The 25,173-nt window shown below is 40.2% G+C and overlaps 1 long non-coding RNA gene across 1 annotated transcript; it reads left to right on the top strand.

Moving 5' to 3' along the window:
• Window positions 1–6,997: 6,997 nt before the first annotated feature.
• On the top strand, window positions 6,998–24,630 carry LOC146330392 (uncharacterized). The gene is made up of 3 exons (XR_014769861.1): window positions 6,998–7,513; window positions 18,595–19,057; window positions 23,621–24,630. It is a non-coding gene; the product is annotated as an uncharacterized LOC146330392 (long non-coding RNA).
• Window positions 24,631–25,173: the final 543 nt, after the last annotated feature.

Genomic DNA, 25,173 nt, shown 5'->3' with positions numbered 1-25,173 from the left:
TATGTGTGCACTATATTTAGGATATTTTAACTGCTTTACTTTACTTTTTGCCATCAGACAGCATTTTCTGACAGGAAACTACAATTATATAGAGACAGCTTTATATTTAGAGGGCATGGACGAACAATGTATCTTACTGTTCAACGTTGAGGACTTGTTGCATGAGGAAGATAACACACCAGAGTTTATCACTGCAGCGCAGACTGAAGTTTAAACTGGTTTGATTTTGATCTACATAACACTATTGTCATATTAAATTGAGACTTTTGCATTTTTTAATTATTCTGTTGATAAGAAGATCTGCTGCCCTGCATTATGGGACTTCAGGGCCTTTTTTGTTCAAACCAAAATCTTCTGAAACACACTGGTAATTATACCAAACAAAACACTCTGTACGACTTAGGAATTCCCAGCATTAGGCTGATGATATTCTGTATTTTTGTTATTGTAAAAAGAGCAAAAAAAAAAAAAAAGTTTTGTACGTCTCTGCCCAAAACGCAGTGGTCTTTAAAGTCAGGTCACAAATGTATACATTCATTTCAATAAAAGGTCAAAAAAACAGATATTTGAAAAACCCTTAAAAAGGTCCACCTATGCTATATTTAGAATATTTCTCCCACCCTACGTTTTCATCAGATAACATTATCTGATGGGAAAAGGCTGTTATATAAGCCAAATATCGCTCTCTCCAAACCAAACTCCATAGGTGAAATTAATAATTTCATCTTGCAGAACATGAGAGTTGCTGGCCTGCTGCTGCCTCAATATGTTATATATTATTATTGTGTGATTTCAGTGTTTTACAGGGTTAATTCAGATTCACCAAAGTTACACAATAGCACAAACAAATTAACAGTTCAAGGCATCAGTAGAACAGCAACTCTCATGCTCTGTGAGATAAAAGATTAAGATTAAGATTTCACCAGCGGACCTTGGTTGGTTTGGAGAGATATTTGGTTTATATAACAGTGTTTTCCCACAAAGGAAGCTTCACTGCTTGTGAAGATATTATAAATATTCAACTGAAGACTGCAGAACTGTAGACTTATTTGTGTGGACCCTCGCTGCTGACCCTGTCCACAGCAGTAGTGGACAGGGTCAGCAGTAGTTATGAGTTGGGCACCAGTGAGTTTGGGACATAGAGTCAGAGACGAGCAAAAAGCATTGAGAGATAGAAAAATGCACATAATGTTAGTTTTGGCCTTTTCATAGAATTTGTTCCCAATAAGACAAATTCAGAATATCACCAGGCTCATGCTGGGCATTCTTGATAAGTATAAAGTGTTTTGTTTGGCATAATTACCAGTGTGTTTCAATATCTTTTGCTTTTGGTTTTATCAAAGAAAAGGCCCTGACGTACTATAATGACAGGGCAGCAGACCTTCTTATCAAAACAAGAGTTTAAAATGTGGAAATCTCAATTTAATATGACAATACTGTTATATAGATCAAAATCAAAGCAGTTCAAACACTGCAGTGATACTATCTGGCGTGCTGCCTTTCTTATGCAACAAGTCCTCAACATTAAATGGCAACACACACTGTTTGTCTATGTCCTCTAAAACAACAGGAGAACATAATTCATGTGCTTTCCACAACCATTACAAACCACACTGAAAAAAAGTTTGATCATCTGACAGTGCTGTGGTTAAGGTTTGGTTAGATTTGGGCACAAAAATGACAATAAACACAAAACATTGTGGTTTGGGTTAAAATGACTACTTGATTGCAACAAGACATCTGGTATTTCTTCTTTTTATGTCTTTGTAAAAGACTTTGTAGGTTGTATTTAAAAAGTGCCATATAAATTAAGTTTTTACTATGGTTATTAGCTTCATTATGGCAACACTGGCTTGATGCAGTGCTGGATAGCACTACATTTAAAAGTAACTCTGTGATTAAATTGTAACTCATTACATGACAGTGTTACTTATTGAGAAAAGTAACTTGTTAAGGTGCTTTTGCAAAAATGAAAACCTCTTTGTGACCAGCAAACTCAGCCCAGGCATATTCAGCACAGCTATGAAAACAATAAACCGCAGGCTCGTACAGCCTGCAGTGCATCATGTTTCAACATGCAACTAATGAAACAGCTTCTCAAAACACATGCCACAAACTATTAAAGTGCACAGGCTTTACAGATCACACAGACTCACCAAACTAATGTTCTGTGTAGTTTACTTTTTATAATGCAAGACACGCTTTTCAAAACATCTGTCAGTCGGCTCGAAAAGAAAGAATGACTTGATCATGGGGAATTTCTTCAATACATCCATCTCAAGACCTGACCTGTGATTTCGGTGTCCACTAAGACCTTAGGCTGTGTCTGTCCCCTGTCTCTAATGCAAAAAAGTCACCCTGGAGTCTCCTCCAGTGACAGGTGCAGGTAGTGTTGGAAATACGCATTGCTCATTTGAAAAAAAAACCAAAATAACTGAGTACTTTCATTGTAAAACTAATGCATTACATTACTCATTACACCAAAAAAGAGTAATATGAGCTCTTAACCTAGGGGTTGGGACCCCTAAGGGAATCACAAGATGATTTCTGATGGTCCCCAGATGGTTGTGGAGAATAAAGCAAAATAACATAGTGCCCGCAAGCAGCAAGGACTAAGAGGCAGGAGGACCATCAGAACATTAATAGCATGTAACAAGAGAGACGAAGAATTTTGCAAAATACAGCTCAACAAACATAACAGCCATCAACCTCACTAATAGTCAAAACTATAAACAGCAGAAAAATGATAATTACCAATATAAACCCTCATGTTCACAGACACAAACACTAACAAAAACTAACATTTGCATTTTGTAAACTCAACAAATTACTCAGCAAGCATGATGGGAATGAAGGCCGTATTTTAGACAGGGCAGTGACTTTTATATTGTCTGTACCACTGACATAATGTGCGTTGGTAGCTTTCATGTCTTATTCAGTGATACTTGAACAGCCTCGGGAAGACATGGACACAAACACCAACCTGATTTTACTGATTTTACTGTTAAAAATGATGTTCAGATGAAAACGGGAAACAAACTAGCAGTCTATCAAGTTAAAATCCAATGTTTTGTCGATCCATCCATTCACCCTGACCTCCTTCTGAGAACTTTGCGGCTCTGTAAAACCGTCACCTCACCACCTCCTCTGCTCTCATCATAATAACTGTGGGAGCTGGAGGGCTTTGTCACTTGAACGTAAACATATGTCATTCTGGGGCACAGGCTGACGCTGTCACTCTTCTTGAGGAGAGCCTCATCTTGTGTTGCTGTCTCCTCACTCCTATTTGTTATAAATTCTTCTGTTGCCTCCGCTTTTCTCTCCTGCCTTCATCTCGCTGCTATCTTCTCTCCATCACAGCTGCATAACTAACCGAATTATATGAAGATTTATTCATACATAATATGTGCATATCACTCCTTTTCTCTCACATAATATTTACTTGAATCCAAAGTAATGAGCAATAGGTTATATTTAAAGTCTCTAACTCGCCATCTAATAGTGAGATACTTGATGATTGATTTCACCTCTCATCCCTCATCCTCTATCTATGTAGCCTGCAGTTCTGTGATACCCAGTATCAAGATTTTCTCATCCCAGCTGGCAAAACCGTTCTGCAGTCAAACTTATCTTTAAACCAAGCCAGCATCCTCAGGGTACACTGAATGCAAAACATCACAAATTTATGATAATTACAAATCATATTTTCAGGGCCCAAACAAAGGAAAAAACTGTAATACTTACTATAATATTTATTGTAAACATCTGTAGAGGAGCCTACCTCTTCAATGGAAAACTGATGCATGCCATTCAGCAGAGATACACGCCTGAAACTGAGCATCTTTTATGTGGAGGATATTTTTAACATTTTTCAGTGTACAAAAAAGAGGAAACTGAGCTGAATGCTACAGTGAAACTTTTAAGAGTTCACTTCAGAAAACAGAGAGCTTTGCAGTGTTCCAATATCATTTTAACTCCAGCACAGACATTGTGCTCTGCTTGATGTCCACACTTCGAAAAGCCACTTTGCGTTTGGAAACAATGAAGACTTTATCAGTAAAGCTTGCGGCCATCTAACCGTGAAGCTCGCGGCCAAGTCAAGTGTCAATCCAAGACGGCATCAAGTGTCCATCTGGCCACCAGTGCTGGTCTGCCAACACACAGATGGCCGATTTCTGATGCTTTTCCATGTTTGAAGAGTTAATCAACCGTTAATAAAAATCCAGCACATACATATCTGACAATTTCTTGACAAGCACATTAAAGACACACTCAGTACTAAAACTTGTCTTTAGCTAATGTAATGTTTTGCTTTACTTTCTCTCAAATTACATGACAACAGTTGCCAGAGCCTCCTGACTCAGTACACACACTTGTATACCACTCATGGACCGAGCTGGGTTTGTGTTCTTCAATTCACCCAAAAGCTGCATATTAATGTTGTCTCATAAAATAAAAAAAAAAACACTCTCAAAATTAAATGAAACTTACATTCACCCACAGTGCAAATCTAAGTAGACAGCACTCATTTACAGAGAGTGGAAGGAACAGATCTGAAGGTGGAAAACTTCATTAACAGTACTTCTATCTCATCTATTTTGTATGTCTATTTCTCAGTCATAAAAATTACATCTGGTGACAATGGTCACTTTAGAAATAAAAGTTAAAGCTGAAATATGTAGCATTCAGCAATAAATGCTAAAAACACTGGGCATATGCATTTTGTTGAGTTGTGTACTTACATTTTCCTAAATGTTTCCAACTATATTCAAAGTCAGACAAATCCATAACAGTGTGTTTACTGCTAGCAGTTGTAAGTGAGTAGCTCTAATTTACAGGAAAACAAGAAATACACCAAAGAGGGAGGAAGAAAGTCTGCAAACGTGACTAAACATAACATGAATAAAACATATTATTATCTGCTTGAGTCATGTCTGATAGATTTTCATCAGCTATGGTGTTTTTTTTAACAGTGAATAAAACAACTCCCATGATCCAACACTACCTCACAACATCATCAAGCTATGCCTTTTTCTTATTGTTATAATGTGAGAATTACCTTGCGAGGCAGCTGTTTTCACAAGATCACGTGAGAATCCATCTTGCCAGGCTTCAATTATCGGTCTGTGTCTGCACCAAAAGTGGTGGAGACAATCAGCGTCCATGGGAGGGACTACTGACGGCTACAGGCACGGTTTTAGGCGTGATGACAGCAAGACGCATCCATGGAAGCGACACATCTCGAACAAACAATTGCGGGTCCTGAAAAGGGTAGCATAAATACTGTGATAGCATCAGTTATATCAGAACTGGAGAATATTTCCTTACTGAAAGAAGAGCAAAGAACGACATTGAGGACTTTTCTCAGTGGAAAAGAAGTTTCCACTCTTCTCCCAACCGGCTTCAGCAAGAGTTTGATTTACCAACTGGCTCTGCTGGTTGATCTGATTAGTTGAAGTAAAATGTTATAGACAGATGGTTCATTCAATCACCTGCCAAGTGTTTTTTTTGAAAGTCCTTGCCCTTTTCCAAACAGTCTCTAAAGACGACTTCCAGATGGTTCTGTCCAACAAACCATATGATGTGTCAGGTTAATGTGAGACAGACTCCTGGCAGCAGAATTGACATATTGTGTGTTTAAAAGTTTATTAAATTTATTACAGGTGGTATATGGTAATACAAAATTGGTATTGCAAAAATCTTGCACAGTCCTGGACCTATCTGCCTAAAGTTTTTGTGGTCTAATCAAATGTTGGTAATTACAAACAGGTTATATGTGAATATTATATTGGAGATCTGTACTCTACTATGCGCACTCTTCTAGTTTAAAGGTTAAATCTGGTTATAAATCTGGTAACAGTTATTTCTGTGTATCCAAAGCATCACCACTAACATGGGCACTCTCTCTATAGAAGCCCATCACTGCCAATGTGATGGGAAAAAAACATTCTGCAAGAGATTATAATGAGGAACAAAATAATGCCTAATTATCTAAAATAATTAGAAACTTTCTCATTATTATTCAGTGACTATTTTGAGAAAGTTTCTCATTATTTTGGGGTACTAACTCATTATATATCGTACACTATTTAGTTTAAGATGATTATTTAAACTGACCTCTCACTGATTTCCAGTGTTCCTGTACTTGGAATTAACAAATTATGGGGGAAAAAATTAATACAAGTTTAAACTTAAAACAAATATCATTTATTTGATGGCTTTGCCGCCCTGGTCATTTGGCCTTTGTGCCCTCAGAAAACTGACAGCAGCAGACCAAGTGCCCTTGCCCCTAAATTGATGAAACTTGTCTGATCACATCTTAATTCTTTAATTTCCATTAATTAGAACAAACAAAACATATAAAAGACACAGTCTTATTACTGTACATTATATTATATCATCGCTGTCTATAATTATTATTGTGTATAGTATAGTATGTTCACTGTAGTTATTTCCACAATTAGAGCCTTTAACAATCACATAACCCCGAAACTGACACTACATTTTCCACTGAACACCCCCAAACTCTGGTTCCTTTTCCTAGGACATTATTGATGCATGTGAGAGGAGGAAATTTATTCAGTTTGAAGAATTTGTGACACTTCAAGGGTATGCATGTATTCTTTCATCAGCTACACTGAATATGCGATGAGCTTCACTGACTTTCTCCTTGCGAGTTTGTTACGGTCCAACCCCACTGTTATGCCTTTCTGAACAATTCCTCCCTGCAACATTCAGCAACAGCCCTACAGAAAATGTTGTTCACCGTGGCCACTGAAACACTCAAGCTGAGATGAGAATCGATCTGAGACCGTGGGTCGGGGAAAACTGTCATTTGAAGCTACTATCATCATCACGCCACTAAGAGATTTAAACGAAATGGAAATGGTTAGACTTTGATCACCAGCTGGCTGGTAATGACACTTATCTCTCCTTATCTTCTTTCCAGTGAACAGAATAATGACATCATCTTTCAGGGCCAACATGCTCCCGCTACTCCATGAGAGTGGCGTGCTTCAGCTGCACGTCTGCCGAACGGGAGAAAAAGATCCTTAACGGTCAAATCCGATTTGAAGTACCTCCGCACCGTACAGCTCCAACTTATACTGCCGAGCCAATATTTTTCCAGCCAGGCAGAAGAAAGGCAGTACATGCTTGTGAGCTGGAGTGGGTGCTAAATATTTCAATAACAGCTCGCTGACAGTGAGAAAGAGAGCGGGAGAGCAGCAGGCACGGCAGGGCTTGGTGCTATACTCTGTGGGAGCAGCAGTAAGAGGTGACTGGTCGGCGCCGGTGTTACATGAGGAAGTGTCTGAAAACATCAGCGATAGGACGAATAACAACACCAGGAAGAGCGGGAAGTGGGCCGAGGGCGCATGGCACGTTGATCAAAGAGGCTGGGGGAAGGCATCCATCGAGTCTCCACTTATACACCTACTGGTACAAGGTGCGTGTGAGCAGCGGGGAGGCGGGAGGAGACGAGCTTTTATGCTCACAGACAACATGACCACAGGTGAGGAAGCCCGGCTGAGAATGCTGCGAGTTCATACACAGGTTTTTTTTTTTTTTATAAATTTATGTATGGAGAGGAAGACTGAGAAGTGGCCTCAGAGATCTGCTGTACATCAGACGGACATGAAATCTAAAACACAGCCGAGATGGTTTATTGATGTGTTGGACAAAGATCCTATTTTCTTTGAGGAAGTACAAGAACCTGTTGTTTATTATCTATCATGCTGCCAAGTTCAGTGCGACTCATACATTTCAAAGTCTGGACCCAAATCATGAAAAACAGTTGGTGGGAAAACTAGCACAGAAACACAAGTCTGGTGGTTTTTATTACACCTGCCTCCTCATCCTTCACCCCGAGTGTCCCAGAAAGTTCAGCTGTGCTGGAAATGTGACCTACACACACTCGTACAGATCACACAGCGTCACTGGCAACAGTAGCCACAGTATCCTTCTTTTAATCTGATCATCTATCTTACACTTATGTTCTCCACCCCAGGGGTTCTTAACTAGAATCATATAGTTTAACTACAACCTGCTGGTAGTTCATCTAAATTTGTAGTTTCATATTGATTCAAGCCATTAAAGGAGCAATATGTAACAATGGTGCATTCAAAAATGAGTACAGTGCAAATAGTGAGTTGGAGCCAAGACGGTGTATCCTATTTATTATACTATCAGTGGTTGAAATGAGTTGAAATATCACAACAACAAGTAACGATGAGTCCTACACTTTAAGTTGATTAGCTCTCTGTTGATGTCAATATAAAGATAGGCTTGTTATCCTGAAAAAAAAACCCAGCTGCTCTGAAAATACACAACCTCAAATTGGAGTTCAGTGACCGCCTGTATTACTGCCTACTGACTTCATTAACATATCACTAAATTTAACTGTTATAAACACGTACTCCTTCATTTCTTACAGCCCATAAAAAGACACTGACTCATTCTGCGAACATTCAACATTAATTTGGACTCTAATAAATGTGAAATGGACAAACAAACATAGTCATTCCAGCCAGCAATAGAAATTTCAAAGGAGGATTCTGCAGCTGAAGCCATACCATGATCACTGTGTTATTTATTACAGTAAATATATTTTTAAACACTCTGCACTAAACTCAATGGAGTGGCTCTTTTTGTTGTTTTTGTCGTCTTTTACATATCATGTTTTTCTTTTCACACCACATATACATTGACATTTTGATCATTTTTCACAAAGTATTCTGAGCTACTTTTTGTAACTAGCTTTAGTGAACCGAAGTAGATCTTTGTCCTTTGTTCTGGGTAGCTTTGCTAAAGTTAAGTGTCTTCCAGTGTGATGTAACTGGTGGCCTACAAAGCCAACACTGGCTGTAACATGATGAACAAACACATACAGTATCTTTATTTGTGCATGTCATACTTCAGTCATAAGTCTGTCACCGGACAGCAGCTGACACACGTATAATGCAGGATATTATGTAATGCGACGCTGTGCTAAACTTTAATGAAGTGTTATTTTTTAATTATTTCCAGCCTGGGAAAAAATTACATCACACTTAGAATGTGGAAGATTTCCATATAAAACTGGAACTCCATTAACAGGTACGTAATGATTTCACAGTTTGTTTCAGTTTGTCAGGGAAGTTAGCTGGCTAGTCACATGCCAGCTAGATAAATACTTAGATGTACCCTTAGGTAGCGTAAACCTGTACCCATCTAAATTCATGAGACCCATTTGTGCATTGAATACTATGATTAACATTTTTTCTGACAATAAAAATTTGGAGGGATGATGCTTTACCTAAGAGGGCACAAAACAGTAACTAATGTAATGAAGCAAAATTTATTAGCACCTGATTCCGAGCCTATCAGCCGTAATTAATGAAGTGAGACTACTGTACTTTTTATAGCAGAAATAAAAGATTTTTCTCCCAAAAAATGAAAAGCTGGTTCATTGCTTCAGGCTTGTGACCAGTAGTTTTTATTTTTAGTAGCTAAGGTTAGCTAATGTTAGACAACTTTAGATAGATATTGCTGTGTAACCAACATTACCGCGTTGCTGATTTAATACTCTGTAATTGCCAGCCATGACAGCAGTTGGCTCGTATTGTTTTCACCTTGTGAGTTTGTACTTTGCCAGGTGTTTACTACTGAGTACTCATTTAATAATGTAGTAATGCTAACTGAGTACTCACAGGTTGGACTGTCAACATGTTGAAGGGTGTCATGGCATGTTTCAGCTTGTGTCCACCCAGGCAGCTGTTCAGCAAAGTTACAAGGCCCTACAGCTTTAAAGCTATAATATTTAACATTTCCACATTAAAATGTATAACAACACCAGGCATGTGTTAAATATGATATATTTTGTTGAGTTGTGTTCCTACATTATCCCAAATGTTGTAGACAATGTTAAAACTTAGAGAAATGCTTAATTTATTCATGGTATGGTGCATTTTTCCTGCTAGCCATTGCAAGCTAGTTGCTATAACTTCTCGGAAAACTCAGGATACATCAGAGAGGAAGTTGGCCCATGTGAGTAAATGTAACATGAATAAAGTTTTAATATTACATCATCCATAAACATGAGTTCTGCCTGATTCATGTCAGATACATTTTCATCAGCTATTATATCACAGCGTCATCACAATATGTCTTTTGTTATAGCTTTAATGTGAGAGAGACCCCTCGTAACAGAACATCCAGTTTTAGCAGACTAAACTAAAACACAATAGGTTGCCATTCAGAAATACCACCACACCACACCAGGTCAGAAAATGCTCATCCTGTATGGCAATGACAAAGACCTGCTCTGTTGTTTAGAGCTTTTTACTCTTTAATATAGCATCTCGTAGTCTGTTCTTATGTAACTTATCACATTCAACTCCACGGTCCTTGATTCCAAATTATTCAGGAACTACTTGTTGGATATTTATAAATTACAATTGATTAGTTCTGATTATGTCCTTAATCATTACCATCCCTGGACTTTGTGTATATTATAGAGTGTTTGCATCAGTGTTACAGTTTGGTCTGTAACCTGGGTGGACAGGTGTTTCTGAGATACTAGGATGTAAACAACAGAATGGATTGAACACTGAATATTCAATTTAAGCCAACCTTCAGATGTCTAAACCTTTGAAAATTTAAGAAAACACATGGAAGCCACTGAAACTTACAGAGGAGGACATGGTCCATATGAAAGGACAATTTAGAGAAACTGGGATTAACATGTGGTGAAATTAAGTATTAACTAATTCCCTCTTATAATTACTGCACAATTTTTATTTCCTATCCTGAACTTCCTCGCTTTCTTAGCATGTCCGTAGACAGCTGAAGACCTTTAATACCATCAACCAGATGGATTGTGGCTGGAACAGAGAGCTTCAGTATCAGCTCATGAATGACGTATGTGTTGTGAAATTTGAGGTATTTGATCAACTGATCTTTACATTTTGGACATTTAAATAAATATACGTCTACTAGTACAAATTTTTGAATCAAAATGCCGATCTGTCCTAATTAAAACCTCCCTCTTCAACCAATTTATTAAAGAAGTCATTTAATGATAAACTAGTTTGTTATTCTTGCAAGCTTATATTATATGGTTGACTAAAATGGACCATTTTGAGCAAAAATTGTTGCCCTCAACCCCATCGAGGTTGTGAATACCACTGGGAAGAGGTGTTCAAATGAACCCTTATTATGAATATGCTAAACGCAAAAATGTTTGAAGTCAGCAAGTCATCAGAAACAGTGGTGAGTGCAAATGCACTGTTTATTGTCAGTACCGTCAACATGGTGGACCTCTGGATTGATGACACGCTGTCAAAACACACTCTACAAAGGGCTGACCATGTCTGTCCAGTGCCCCATTTGGTATAAGCCTGTGTTCAAACTAGTCCACCTGAAAAGGGAGGGCCGTGTCTAGCTTAGTCTTCTGTAGATACACCATGCAATACAATAATAACAAATAACACCACAAATACACCTGTAAAAAGTGCTGCTGCTCATTAAACTGAAACACCTGTACAGGAGACAGACAAGAGAGTATTGTTTTTTTAACAGCTTTTATCCTAAAACAAAGCAGACATCTTCCCCAAGTCCACACTGTTGAATTAACATATCAGGATTATTCAGTCCCAGTCTAACTCAGCTATTGATTCACTTGGAGCAAAGAGCCCGCAGGTCGATTTTAAAATGCTGATCAGCTGTGTGTTCGAGTTAAGATGTACAGTGGAAATAAGTCAGGAGGGGGGACGGAGGGAGACTGTGATGGAAGCACGGAGACAGAGAAAGACAGGGGAGGAGTGTGTGTGTGTGTGTGTGTGTGTGTGTGTGTGTGTGTGTGTGTGTGTGTGTGTGTGTGCACGAGGGGAGTGAAGCAACAGAGAAAGAGACAGAGACAAGGAGACAGCTCCCAGCAGAACTCTAAAACAACAGCGTGTCTTGCTGACGGATGATATGCCGAGGCCGGCTGGCCAGCCATGCGAGCAGCCCATTCCCTCCTGAACAACCCGTCACAGAGCAGGATCCACATCAGCACTGCACAAGAGGAGAGGAGAGGAGTGGAGAGGGAGACAAGGAAGGGAGAGGTAGAGGAGGGGAAGGTCAGAGGAGGAGAGAAACTGGTGAGGGGAATAATAGGCGAGAAGGGAGGAGATGGAACGATATGGGAAAGACTTAGATCACGGTGGGGAAGAAAGACGAGAGGGAGAGAGGCGGAGTGAATTACAGAGGAGGCAGGGGTGATTTGAAAAGGGCAGTTAAGCCTACTCAGTTATTCATTTAGGAATCAATACAGCCCCAATGCAGCAGTGAGACAGGTTAAAGAAAGACCGATAGTGGAGAATAAAGCGGATAGAATTTCACGCGACTTTGTTTTTAACTTTAGGATCTGTTAGCTTTTTAAATTCCCAAACAGCCTTCTCCAACAGGGGAGACCAGACTCAGACTACTTGAAATACATCAGTCATCTTTTGATATGAGAAACGTTCACTATATGAGCACTAATAAATAACACAGTTGATATATTTTCACTAATAAGGGCAATACTATGATATTAAATACTGCATTAGCAAGCATTTTGCTGATATTCGCTATCAGATGGAACTAGCTAGCTAATGATTTATGTAGATTAGCTTTCTGGTCAGCCAGTGGTTTGCTAATATTAACTATAAGATGTACCTCCCTAGCTAACACTTGATGTAGATAAGCAAGCTGCTTAGTGGGGATTTTTAATATAAACTTAAGAGGTGACTACATATATAGGCCTATGTCACTTTTACATGTCCCTCAACACCATCCATGGAGCTACAGTTAAATCATGTACGCTAGCTAGAAACATGTATATTAGCATAGTGTGTTCATGTCACTGCTTAACCAAGAATCTTCAGATAAAATTTAAGTATGTTTTAATTCACAGTCATCTAAACTTTAGACAGCAGAAGAAAGACACTGTTCATCAAAAAAGTAACTTTCGTATGTCTGTTGAAAACTGCTGCCGAGGTGAAATGATCCTGCTCTTGTTGTTACAGACAGAGAGAAGATCCTACTGAGCATGTGCAGAGTGTCATCAGTCAAGTTTGTTTCTGACTGGACAAATTAAGTGTGTTACATTGTCCCCCCTGTCCCCAGTCTCCCCTACTTTGTACTTTTCCTCTACCTTTCTGTTATTTACAGAAGGTGTTGCAGAAAAAGGGATGTGAATGTTGTGGCCTGAGAGGTCAGACTGTCCTCAGTGTTGTTTTATTGCAGTGATAGAGTTAGGCTGATAATTGAAAGGCAGAACAACATGAGCATTGTGTGTTCTTAAATGACCTGCTTGGATTGAGGAGAGAGCTGTAAAAAAAAAATGAGAAAAAGAAAATGGTTGTAAAACGAACAATAAAAATACGTCATGAATTTACCTTCCGGAGTGCACTCTGCCTCTCATTTTTAACGTGTAGCTGTTAAGTTGTACGGCGAGGAAAGCTGCTGACTGGTATAACAAGAAAGATTACACATTAAGTGAGGGCAATAGCCTTTTGTTTGTGATCAGATCAACCCATTAAACCCCCTGACTCATCAGGTCCTCGCAGCTTCCACTCCAAACTTTCCCTCTGTGTGCCGTGGCCAGAGGGATCGAGGGCTAGATCTCTTAAATGTCATGAAGACTGATGGTGGGTGTGTTAAAGTGTGGTGACATTACTGCCTCTACTCTCCCTCTTCCTAAGTCAGGCTTGTCTGCCTTCTGCACTGACATTTCGCCGGCCGTGTTTACGTGGGACTCGCCGGCCAAAATGCCACTCCAAGATTTATAGCTGTGAACACTGGCTGGTGGAGCGGAGAGAAGGTGTGTGCAACCAGGTAGAGAGAGAGGCAGAGAACAAATGAATTTGAGCGTTCATTGGTTCTCCATCTTCTCCACTTTCTTTTTTTTTTTGAACCTTCATCTCCTCCTCTTTTCCTTGATATCCACTGTCATCTCCTCTCTACTGTGAAATTCTCCTCCCCCTCGACTCTAGCTTTCATTTTTTTTGTCTCTTTTTGTTTTAGCTCCTCTCTTCTCTTATATACATGTTTTAATATTTTGTTTTTCTTTTCCTTCTCTAATGTTGTTTAAAGTGTGAAAATGTGCTATATTTTGTTATCATCAACACATCCATAAAGAGGATGAAACCAGCTATGCACTAGTCTGTCTTTCAGTACTTCAGACATCCTCACCCTGACCGTGGCAGTCAGCTCCAAGCCCATTCGTTCCTGCTTCAGATGTAAATCTTTAAAAACAGGTCACAGCTCAAACAAGAGCAAACAGTATATTTGTAGGAGACTATTTTCAGGAGTGAATAAAACTACATTTGGTGCTTCAGTACGTATTTCCAACAACAGGGCAGAGGAATGATCTCAGGCTCACTTGTTAGTAGGATTAATTAATTGTTATTTTTGGTCTGTTTGTGTAATTTGTATGTAGGGATGTGGCGATTACTGCATTCATTGATCACCGCAAATTTTATTTTGAAGGGTCATTTTCATGTTAAGATCAACGCATGGCTCTATTGATACATCTATGTATCAGCACTGTCATTCAAAAGTCAGGAACAAAGCCTCTGATTGGTTGACAAGTGAGGAACAAAGTCTTACCAGATTACCAATGGGTGACTAACAATATGCTATCAACAAGAACAGTTGTTTTCAACAGGAAAAAAATAACCACAGAAGACGTTGCCATGTATCATTATGAATTTATTTTATACTATATACTATATTTCGAGACCAGACGCTGCTGTTCAAGCTAGCTACCACTAGTGTTAGCATTAGCATAACATTTGCCTTTCCTGCTCAGCTTATTTTGGCGCTAACCTCCTTCTCTTTTCCAGCAATTGGGAAATGCATACATTATGCACCGCCCTTTCCCCTAAAGGAGCTATGCTACACTTATGACAGTATGCTTCAATAAAGTCCCATAAAACATTATTATTAAAGCAGTCATAGTAACCGCCATCCCACAGGAATATGTTGCTTTGTCACCATGTTAAGAAAAACTCCATACCATCACAGCTCTATTTGTGTAAAATATGTAGAATGTCATGAGACTTAGGGTCTGGTCACACCTTAAAAATTCATATTCATGTGGCGACGGAGTGACTACCTGTAGGGCTAGTTGGTAAAATATTATAGCTCACCATCATCTACTGTAGTTTAGCAACCAGCCTGCCAGGCTAACACTAGTCAATCACAAAAGGTTATGAAGCTTATATCTAGTATCTGGGCTGTTTTCTCCACCCTGGCAATTTGTTCTCAGGATTACACATAATTTGAACAAGAGGAGAAAGCTCTCCTGGTTGTAGCTAATAGTTAGCATGGCTGATAACGGGACAATAAGTTCACAAAGTTTATTCACCAGACATATTTGTACCATCGTCTCCTGCCTCATAACTGTACAAAAAACATTCCTCTTTGTGGAGTCATTTATTTGACAGAGACAGTTAAATGAAACTGGATGGTGCATCACGGCTAATAAGCTTTATTAACTTCATTTTGGACTCTCTGGCTCTCTGTTTCTTCAAAGGTCAGCACTGTCAAGACAGCTTGTTACTGTTCAACCGCACAAATTTGTGCCAAAGTTGACCCAAGGTGAACAGGCCTTTATTCTTCAGTAATGTATTTCTGTTCATGTTTCAGAGTTCATCCTCTCTTCTCTTGTTTTTTTTAATCTCACTCTTTTCTTTTTAACTATTTTCCTCCATTTCAGATTATTTTCCCCCTCCATCTTTACAACAACTCATCTCTTGCAAATGACCAAAGTTTTCCTTACCATCATTTTAAATGATGTAGCTTGTAAATGTTGAAATGACGTTGTGATCACAGAGTAGGCCTATCAAGTATCACAGTTTCTGTCAGTCCTGTTTCATTCCTTGGGGAGAAACACAAACCATATGACAAGAAAGTGTAAAGCTTACACTTGCAATGCAGCTTCATTTCTGCTTTACAAACCATTTTCCTTCTCGTTAAAAGACTTGTAACATTCCTGGTTAGCAAAATGAGATTCAGTGAAAAGAAAATTGTCAGAGAGGAAAATCTTACTGAATGCAGAGCAGAAAAGGAGGAACATGCAGGAGCGCAACTTTCTTTCGTGGTTCAATGTCAGGGACGTGTACCACATAACTCTGCGTGGTGATTTCCTGTGAGACAAGAAGTCACATCTCAAGGGCATTGTTTTTCCTTCCTTTATGGGTTGCTTGAAAAACGTCCTCCCTCCCCCGCTGCGCCCCAGTACACCGCGTGTGACCCACATAAAACAGTCAAAAGGAACAACGGCCCCAGCCTATGTGCTTACTGTTTGTACACACATCATATGTCACAGCGCATTGAGTGTCATCATTGCATGGTGGGGACATCAACTTCCTCTGTGGGAGCAGCTCTGCTGTATAATGTGTGGGATGCATCATTCCTCAGCCGCTGCGCCAACCTCCAACCACCACAATCTCTCAGTGTGAAGAAGTGATCTGTCATGCTGGCAAGGTGGCACACTGAGTTCCACTAAAACATGCACCGTGAATTGTTTCTTTATGTAATGAACTACATCTCGCTGACGCCATGTGTGGCTGTTTGCTCTGAATATATTTATCATGGAACAGCACATGTAATATCAGTGGTTCCGCACATCCCAGCTTTTTCCAAGATCCACATTTCAGGACATAATAATCGGGCTTGATGTTATTGGTTGAAAATGCATTTCTGACATTATTAAATGAGCTTTGGGGAGCTTTTATGAGCACATTGGGTCACATAAACGTCCTACACAAGCTCCTATAATATCTGAAAACCTGAAAACAATTACAGAAACTGGAAACACATCTTGCTACAGACATCATTGTGGTGGAGTGAGAATAGATTTTACTCTTCCCCACAGCTGCAGCCACACTGTCCACCACTTCTGCCTGACTGCAGACACTTGTCTCATGCTAAATGAGAGTAATGAGTACTGGATATAACTGATTCTATAGATAAACATACTGGAGAATATTGTGTGGTGTTTGTGTGCTGCCTATACAGCTCTGACTTAGCCAGTAACATTATTGGTAACAGTTTAGTTGCACCGTCCGCCTACACCACACTCTACATCTCTGCAGCAAGGTGAGAAGTTAAAACACTTATGGTCAGCAGGTTTTTGGCTGCTAGTGAAGGTAACTTTTGGCAATTTTCATGTAGATATGAGTGTTGATGGTAAATGTAGTCAATTGAAGCAATAAATTCTACAGTGCTGCTACAGTGACCAGGAAAACGCCTTCTTCTCCTGCTACAAAATCTGTTGTTCCGCCTGATTCCAGTGATGTCACAGTGATGTCACAGTGATGCTGTTGGTCTTGAGGAAGAACTAGAGGCTATTTCAAATTGGATTTCTAATCTCCATCTCTGGGTAACCAGGGGGCCCCCAGGTCAACAAGTGCCGAATTTTTCCTTGATGTTTCTGTTTTATTAAGTAGTCACGCATTCTTAAAGGTAGAATAAGAAGGTTTTGTCAATTGCTGTTTGTAAACGCACAAAGAAATATAGTTGGTTGTTGAGTCTCATTCACAGGATGTCAAATACTGATGTTAGCTGTTGACAAAGTGTTCCAGGCACAGTAAATAATGACAAAATAAGACGGTACAGGCAGAGCATGGATGTAGGATTCAACAGAATGAGGCTTGGCATGACGCTCGAATTATTCCACTGGAAATTCCACTGGAAAGTTTTAATAGTTTACTTAAACACAACAAAGGTGGTACAGAAAAAAATATCAAAAATGTCCAAAGGATCAATCAAGCATCCATCACATTCAAACAAAAATATGGAACAAGAAGAAAGAAGGTCAAAAAACCTCCTCGCTCCACTCTCCTCTTGCCTGACTGATCTCAGGTGAACCTCTCACAGGAACCTCGATTTAAGTAATTAAAGGTGCACAGTAAGTTGAAAACACCAAACTGTTTATGCTCCCATCTATTACAAATATCACTGCAGATGCAGACACACATCTGGTGGGTTGTGGGTGATAACTGAGATTGAAATTAATTTTGTATGAGTCAATGCATTGTTTTTTGGGAGAATCCTGCATAGTTTGCCTTAAAAAAAACTGTTTGGGATGTCCTGGTCGCTTGATTGGTGGAGCATGTGTCCCGTGTTCTGAGGCTGTACCTCTGCACCAGTGGTGGGGTCGATTTATAGCTTTAGCCATTTGCTGCTTGTCATCCCCCTACTTTTTCTCCCCTTTTCCCAACATACCCTCAGCTGTCTAACCTAAATAAAGGCATCAAAAAAGCCCCCCCCCCCCCCAAAAAAAGCTTGATTTTTGCTGTGGTGCCACCACTGGCAGTACAGTATTCTCCCAGAATGCAATGGACAAACATAGCTGCTGATAGCTGATTGATGAAGTTGGCAGTGATTTTCCAAAGTTACAATCTGATTGAGACGGTCTCTAAAATTTAGCAGAATTTTGTGAAAAATCAGTAAAGTATATTGATTTGAAAGACATTTTTAAAAGTCTCTTTATGTTCACCTGTCAGTACTTCTGTAGCTTCCAACTGAATCTCTGTGCTTTGAAACGTAGTTTATCTCCTGTGTCACTGTTTGTACTTCCAGGTCAAGCAAGTAGGCTGTTGTAATGGAAATGCAAACCCCAACCGTGCCGGGCTGATGGGCCGAGTCAAACCGAGTCAAGCCAGGCCAGCTCTGTGTATGGAAAAGCGCCATATTTTGAAAGTCTACCCAAACGTTGCATATTTATTCTGGCTAACTTGACTGCAGAGTCCCACACACATGAAACTGGCGCAGAGTTTGAAGGCTTAGCTACTGATCAAGATGGCATATTTTTAGAGTTGGAAGAGAGAACGTGTTGGTTTGTGAGTGCTTTTTCCACTACTGCTGTTACAGTCAGTATGTGTAAGTTTCACTATATTATGATAAAACTGCTGGTTAATCCTTTAACATTGGAACATCTAAGTCATTTACTTCACCATTTTTCTGTCTCTCATTTTTCTCCATTACCAGGTCATCTCTTGTCCTTGTTCCAACACAGCACAGTACAGCCCACTGCAGAAGCTGTGTGAGTAAGACAGACCAACACTGTATCCTCCTCCGTCCCTGTGAGGTCTCTCCTCTCCCTCTCGTCTTTCCTCCCTGCCTGCCAGGCTCCTGCAGTCTTTGAGTCCTGCCCGCTCTCCTGGCTCACAGGCCCAGCCAGTCATGATGAATGTGGAACAGGGCCCAGCCCAGGCTCCTGCCGTTGCCCTGTGACAATTTATTACCCTTTATCTGTAGGCACAATTAACCCAGGCCCAGGAAATAGGGACTTATCAGTCCTTCATTACCAGGACCTGCCCATGTCCCCATCCCTCCCTGTCACCTGACGCGCACACACACATACACACACTCCTCAGTCAATGTGGACTTTCAGTTTCTCTTTTCGGATATGGTTTCTCTCTTTTACACTCATAAACGCTGTCTACACACACTCTCTCTCTCTCTTTTAATCTCTGTCCTTGTCACATGTCCTTTTGTTCTGTCCAACACACACTCTCACATTCTTAGAGATTGCATTTTTAAACTAAGATGATGAACACCCAGAGAGACATTACAGTGAGTGTACTCTGATCTGTTTTTTATGATCCATTACATTTGCACACAATTGGCCTGAAATAGAAAAAGAAAAAAAAATAATAAAATAGAAAGCCCTTTTCTGTGGAACTGCTCGCTACTAAAGAAGTAGTTCCTGAGAAATTTGTTAATGGTGTGTTCTGGGGATTGTCCAGGGAAACTGAGGCACTGTTTCTTAAGACAGATGTTTTTAATGCTGTGAGCATGAGAAACTAAATTCATCCCCATTGTATTTGGTATTGAAGTCAGGGCAGAAATCTCAAAGCCTGGGCAAATTAAACCCAAGACAATGGACAGATATCATTAGAGGTAAGTGCAGAAATCAATCTTTTTCTTTTTATGATTTGGGTGAACAACACATCTTCTTCACAGCTGTCGAGCTAATCGATTGTCACAAAAATTAAAGTGTAAAGTGAATTTCTTGAAAATGATGAATCTTTGAATGTGACTAAATTCTTGATTTCACACAGCTACAGTTTAATTATGACCTTTAAAGCCTGTGAAAACTTGATCTCAAATCTTTAAGGAGCTGTAATCAGTATTTTTACAAGTATGTATTAAATTGACAATGTGAAAATAAGGTGGCAATGTGAATGCTCGTAATGATGAACCTGCAGAGCATTATCACCTGAATCTGCAGCTCTGCTCAGCTTTATTGAGATTTATAACCAGTTTCAGTTCATTGTTTAGCTGTCCAGGCCGCAATTTTACTGTTTTGGTTCACACTCACTGCTCTCATAGCCTCATTTTTGGAAAAAGCAGGAATAGGTTTCAGGCAGAAAAGCTCTAAAAACCCACAGTATTCTACTTCCCCAGCACCAAACAGACAGTCACAGACACAGTTAGTGACTAGTTGGTGAACATATATCTTTTCCATACACAGAGCTGGCCTGGCTCGACTCGATTTGACTTGGCACATCAACCCAGCACAGCAGGAGTTTGCATTTCCATTACAACAGGGCTACCCGCTTGAAGGGGTGTCTTTTACCTGAAGGTATATGTCTCTGGGATAAACACACTGTTTCCTTAAATTCTTCACAATGAAAGTCCCATGTTGTTTCGTTAGCTAAACACTTTTATTACGAAGCAGCATAAACAGGAAATGTTTTCATGGAGGTGGGGGACATCTGCAGTAACTTAACATGACTCTGACAAGCTGAAAGGAAATATGAAATGGTAAAATAATGCAGATTCCTGAAAGCACAAACAGCATCAGAGGAGAGAAACTACATTTCAAGCTACAAGCTACAAAAGTACTGAGAACTCAACATAAAGAGACTTTTAGAAACATCTTCCTCTCTGCTCTTCTGCACACACAAGGTCAGTATCATAACACTCGCTTGTTCAAGGAGGGGAAAAGAGGTTCATCGCAGCCCGCTTGGAGGTGGCTCAGGCTCGCTTTGGCCCCAGTCCAAAGAAGGTCCATTTAAGGCGTGGCTTGGCACAGTTCAGCGTGCTGAAAGTCATAATGGAAATGCAATTTGCGCCGATATGGTTTGGTTCGGCGCAGCCAAAAGCGCTGGTGGAAAAGGCCCAACAGTGGAGCATTTAGCTGCTAATGAATCACACATTTCCCTCAGGAGTTGGTGGAGAACAGAGCTAACTTACATTCATCAGGTAAATCAAATTACAATCATGATTCCAAACGGATGATAATGTTGCTCTGTATCTGCTGGATGTGTAAATAAACAATTGTTTATTAATGAGTTTGCTTTATCAACTTAAAAAGTGATTGCATGTCAATTTTGTGTTCACAAGAGTCCAGAAAAATCAAAGCAGTAATTGCAACTTTAAGTATTTCTCTTTTAAATTGTATATTCATGGCTAAATAACACTCAGTGATAAAGATGAAAACCTCAGTATCTGTAGGTGTCCTATTTATTACAATTTTAAGTCAAAAGCTCAGCTAATACGCTTTCACAAGACCGTGTGGTTGTGGTTTAACAATATTTGATTAACAGTGACCTGGCAACATAAGAAAACAACCCCATAACTGTCATCCATGGATGTATTAAGAGACCTGGTGCCACCACTCAGCCTTGTGTCAGGTTGCCCCAGGGGCTACTTTCAGTACTGGAAGTAAAAAAAAAAAAAAGTACCCCAAAGGCCAAAAAACCTTTTCCAGCTAAACTACTGTTATAAAAGAAACATCTGTAAAGTATTTGACAAAGATGGACGTGCAAATCCCTGCTGTGTTAGGCTGAAGTGCCAAGTCAAACCAAATCAAGCCAGGCCAGCACATGTGCATGGAAACGGGGTCTATGTGATGTCAGTGGACTGAGTGGGAATGAGTGAGCAGGGCCAGCAGGACACACATGTGCAGGCTGCTGAAAACTTCAGAAGTAAACCAAGTTGCTAGAAAAGTTTCTTGCCTTATGCACTTGGCAAGCAATTTTCTTTGAATATTGAAATGAATGGGCGCCATGTTGGAGTCCGCCATCCAGTTCTTACAATACATCCATCACATTTTGATTCGAATATTGCTGAGACCTGATCGTTATAGGGAAGTATGTGACATCACTTTTTTCCACCTGAGTCCTGCCCACACCAAACACCTCACCAAGTCAGAAGAGCACAAAGACATACAGAAATACAGAAATCTCTCATATAAAATAATGAATACTGTTCAAACATGCAGGGAAAATGTGTTGTGTAAAATGTGTTTATGTAAAGGTTCATCACCCATAGTAAGAAGCTGATAGTGTAAAATAGTTACACGGGGCCTTTAAGATGAGAAAACATGACATTTAAGCTACATCACAGTATTACAATGTCCAGAATTCCCTATGATATATAGTCTAACACGACAGAATGCATTATATATTGGTATAGTGCCCTCGTCTTTATGGGTACATTGCAGTAACATAATCTGTAGGAGTCCCTTTGTAATGAATGATAGGACTAATCTGTCCACATTATCCACGCATGTCAAGGGGATATCCTCCTAGTGTGCATCCAGGCATCAGACAATAGCCCACTATGTACACCACAGACCAGGTTGCCATTCAGGCTTATTCAGAGCTAATCAGTGCCAGCCTATGAGCAATTGCCACTGGCACCCACAACTGGCGACTGCTGACATTTTAAGCTGCGCTGCTCTGCTGCAAAATGGAGGAACGGTATAAAAGCCACAGTCAATCAGGTCTGAGGTGAGCCAGCTCTCCTGCAGTCAGCGCCCCGACCAGGCCTCAGTGGAAGCACCCAGTCTCTGCAGTCACATATACTGCTGCTTGTAAAATTATATAAGAGTATGAAGTTGACTAATGAATGCAGACCCTGTCCAGTTTGCCAGGAGCAGCAGGATGATGACAGCCTGGCTTAACAATACGGACATTTAGGAGAGCTGTTATATATTTGTGTGTGTGTGTGGGTGTGAGTTTGGGAGGTGTTGTTCATTTGCAGCCTTACGGGCTTAAAAAGTGAACAAAACTAAATTCATATGTTACATAAAATAAATATGACGGATGATTTATACAACTCATCCGACCTTTGCTCTCTGCTTTCATTCTTTGACAGCAGCCAAACATTTCTGCTTATCCATCTTGAAATCTCCTTCCTATATAGCAGAGAGCATCACCCCTGAATGCATGCGCCTGTATATATGTTGACATACATTAGAGCCACATACAGTATCTAAATCCATTTGACAGCGATAACTTTCCCCGTCTAAGCTGGTGAGGAGCTGACTGAAAAGCCGAGGTCCATGTGGGAGCTGACTCTGGAGACGCAGAGTCGCTGGAAGCAAAGAAGAATCAGAAAAGCCAAGACTCCTGCTGCTAACTGATAACAACATAAACAAATAGTCCCAGTTATACATCCCTCTTGCCTTCCTCTCTGCATCATATATTCGACTTTTATGTCGCTGAGAAAATGAACGCATTAGAGGACATGCTAAAGAGCCTGCACATCTTAAAATGCATCCACCTGCGGACAAACAACTGGCCAGATGTGGCTGACTTGAGGGAATCTCTTTAATAAAAATGGTATTCGTCTTCTCATCTCCTCTCTGTAGGCTGCAGACAAAGACAGAGGAGGATCTGAGAGAGCAGGCAGACAGTCATTTTGGATAAAAGGCTGAATTCAGCGAGGAGCACATTCAACCCCAAAAGGACCTGGAGCTGCATCATGTTATTCTAACAGAGATGTTTCCTCAAAGACGTTGTTTGTGTGCAGAAAAACACCTCAGATGTCATTGTGAAAATGAGCAGGATCAACACATGAATTTCCTAGGTGAAAAACAGCTTTCATAATAGAACACTATTCTCGTCTACGGAGCTTTGAAAATCTGGTGTCTTGACAAATACAAAAAGAGGATCTTAAAGCTCATAACTCCTTCTCCCAGAGGCACGGCACTAAAACTGCAACAGCTTGTGTGTTACTTGGTTGTCTTGCCAGGAGAGGAGAAGGTAGCAGGCATCAAGGCACGCTGGAGGCAACATGCCCAAACAAACGTCCACTGGCAGACGGCGCTTTCTTTACAACTTACAAACTGCATCTTTAAGCAAAGATTAGCTTAAGGATTACAGGGCTGGATGCTTTTAGCTCCTCGAGAGTGCTCGATCTCTTCCCTCGGAGAGTTATCCTCCCTCCCCTTTCACTCATCCTTTATACTCATTAAACAGAATGGAGATGTGTGATAGAGTAGAAAGGGAGAGGGAGAGAAAGACAGAGGGAGAGGGTGAAAGAGGGAGAATTAGATTCTCTGACACTCCGCTAATTGAGCGATCTCCTTTGTGCCCGGCCCAGCCTGCCAAGTTTTAATTAGCAACTAATCAAATCAATATGGAGGCCGCCAAGCGAAGAGGAAGGCACCTAGATCGCAGGATGGCTGCCTGGATCACAGCTGCCTCTGACCTTTGCACCTGGAGGTGAGCTTTTCAAGGCTGTTAATGATGAGGGGCCCGTGGCACTGATGGGCAGGTAGATCTCTCAGTGCGAGAAGGATGGAGCGATTCTGAGGCAGTGATGTCTGGCATTATAGTCAGCTGCTTCAACATTAAGATAATTGAACACAGGGATAAAACCCGTGCTGTGTTTTAAAATGGCCATTTGCACAAGAGGGGGAGTGACTTTGTGAGGAATGTCCACCTTGTAACTTTCACATGCGAGCATAGATACCAAAGGGTTTTTATACGAATGAGACATCAAGCAAGAAAGAATCCACATCTGGGGCTGCATTACAGAAACTTACTAATTTGCAGAGCCTGTCTTAACTGTTTGGTAACCATGGTAATTAGGGTCAGGAGCTGTTACAGATGAACAGATCCAAAGTCAATGTTTCTATTCTAACTGAAGATAGGAAAAGTGCATAGCACAAGATTCCTAGTTTCCTTAAATAAACTGTCTTAACTTTAGGATAACCGTTAGTCCTAACTTGCACTTTTGCACTTATAGTAGTAGTTAACTCATTGACTAGCAAACAGTAGCTAATAGAGTTAGCTGACAGTTGCAAAAGGTAGTGTTAGCTAACGATGGCTAATGGTTGTGTTAGCTAACTTGTTTTATCTGTACAGCTGCTGCTGGATACAACAGAGACTGTGTCTGTGATCTTTGCTCTCATTTTTT

The sequence above is a fragment of the Lutjanus erythropterus genome, chromosome 3 (assembly GCF_056507025.1).
Source record: "Lutjanus erythropterus isolate fLutEry1 chromosome 3, fLutEry1.hap2, whole genome shotgun sequence".
Classification (NCBI taxonomy): Eukaryota; Metazoa; Chordata; class Actinopteri; order Lutjaniformes; family Lutjanidae; genus Lutjanus; species Lutjanus erythropterus.
This window is presented reverse-complemented; position numbering and strand designations above follow the sequence as displayed.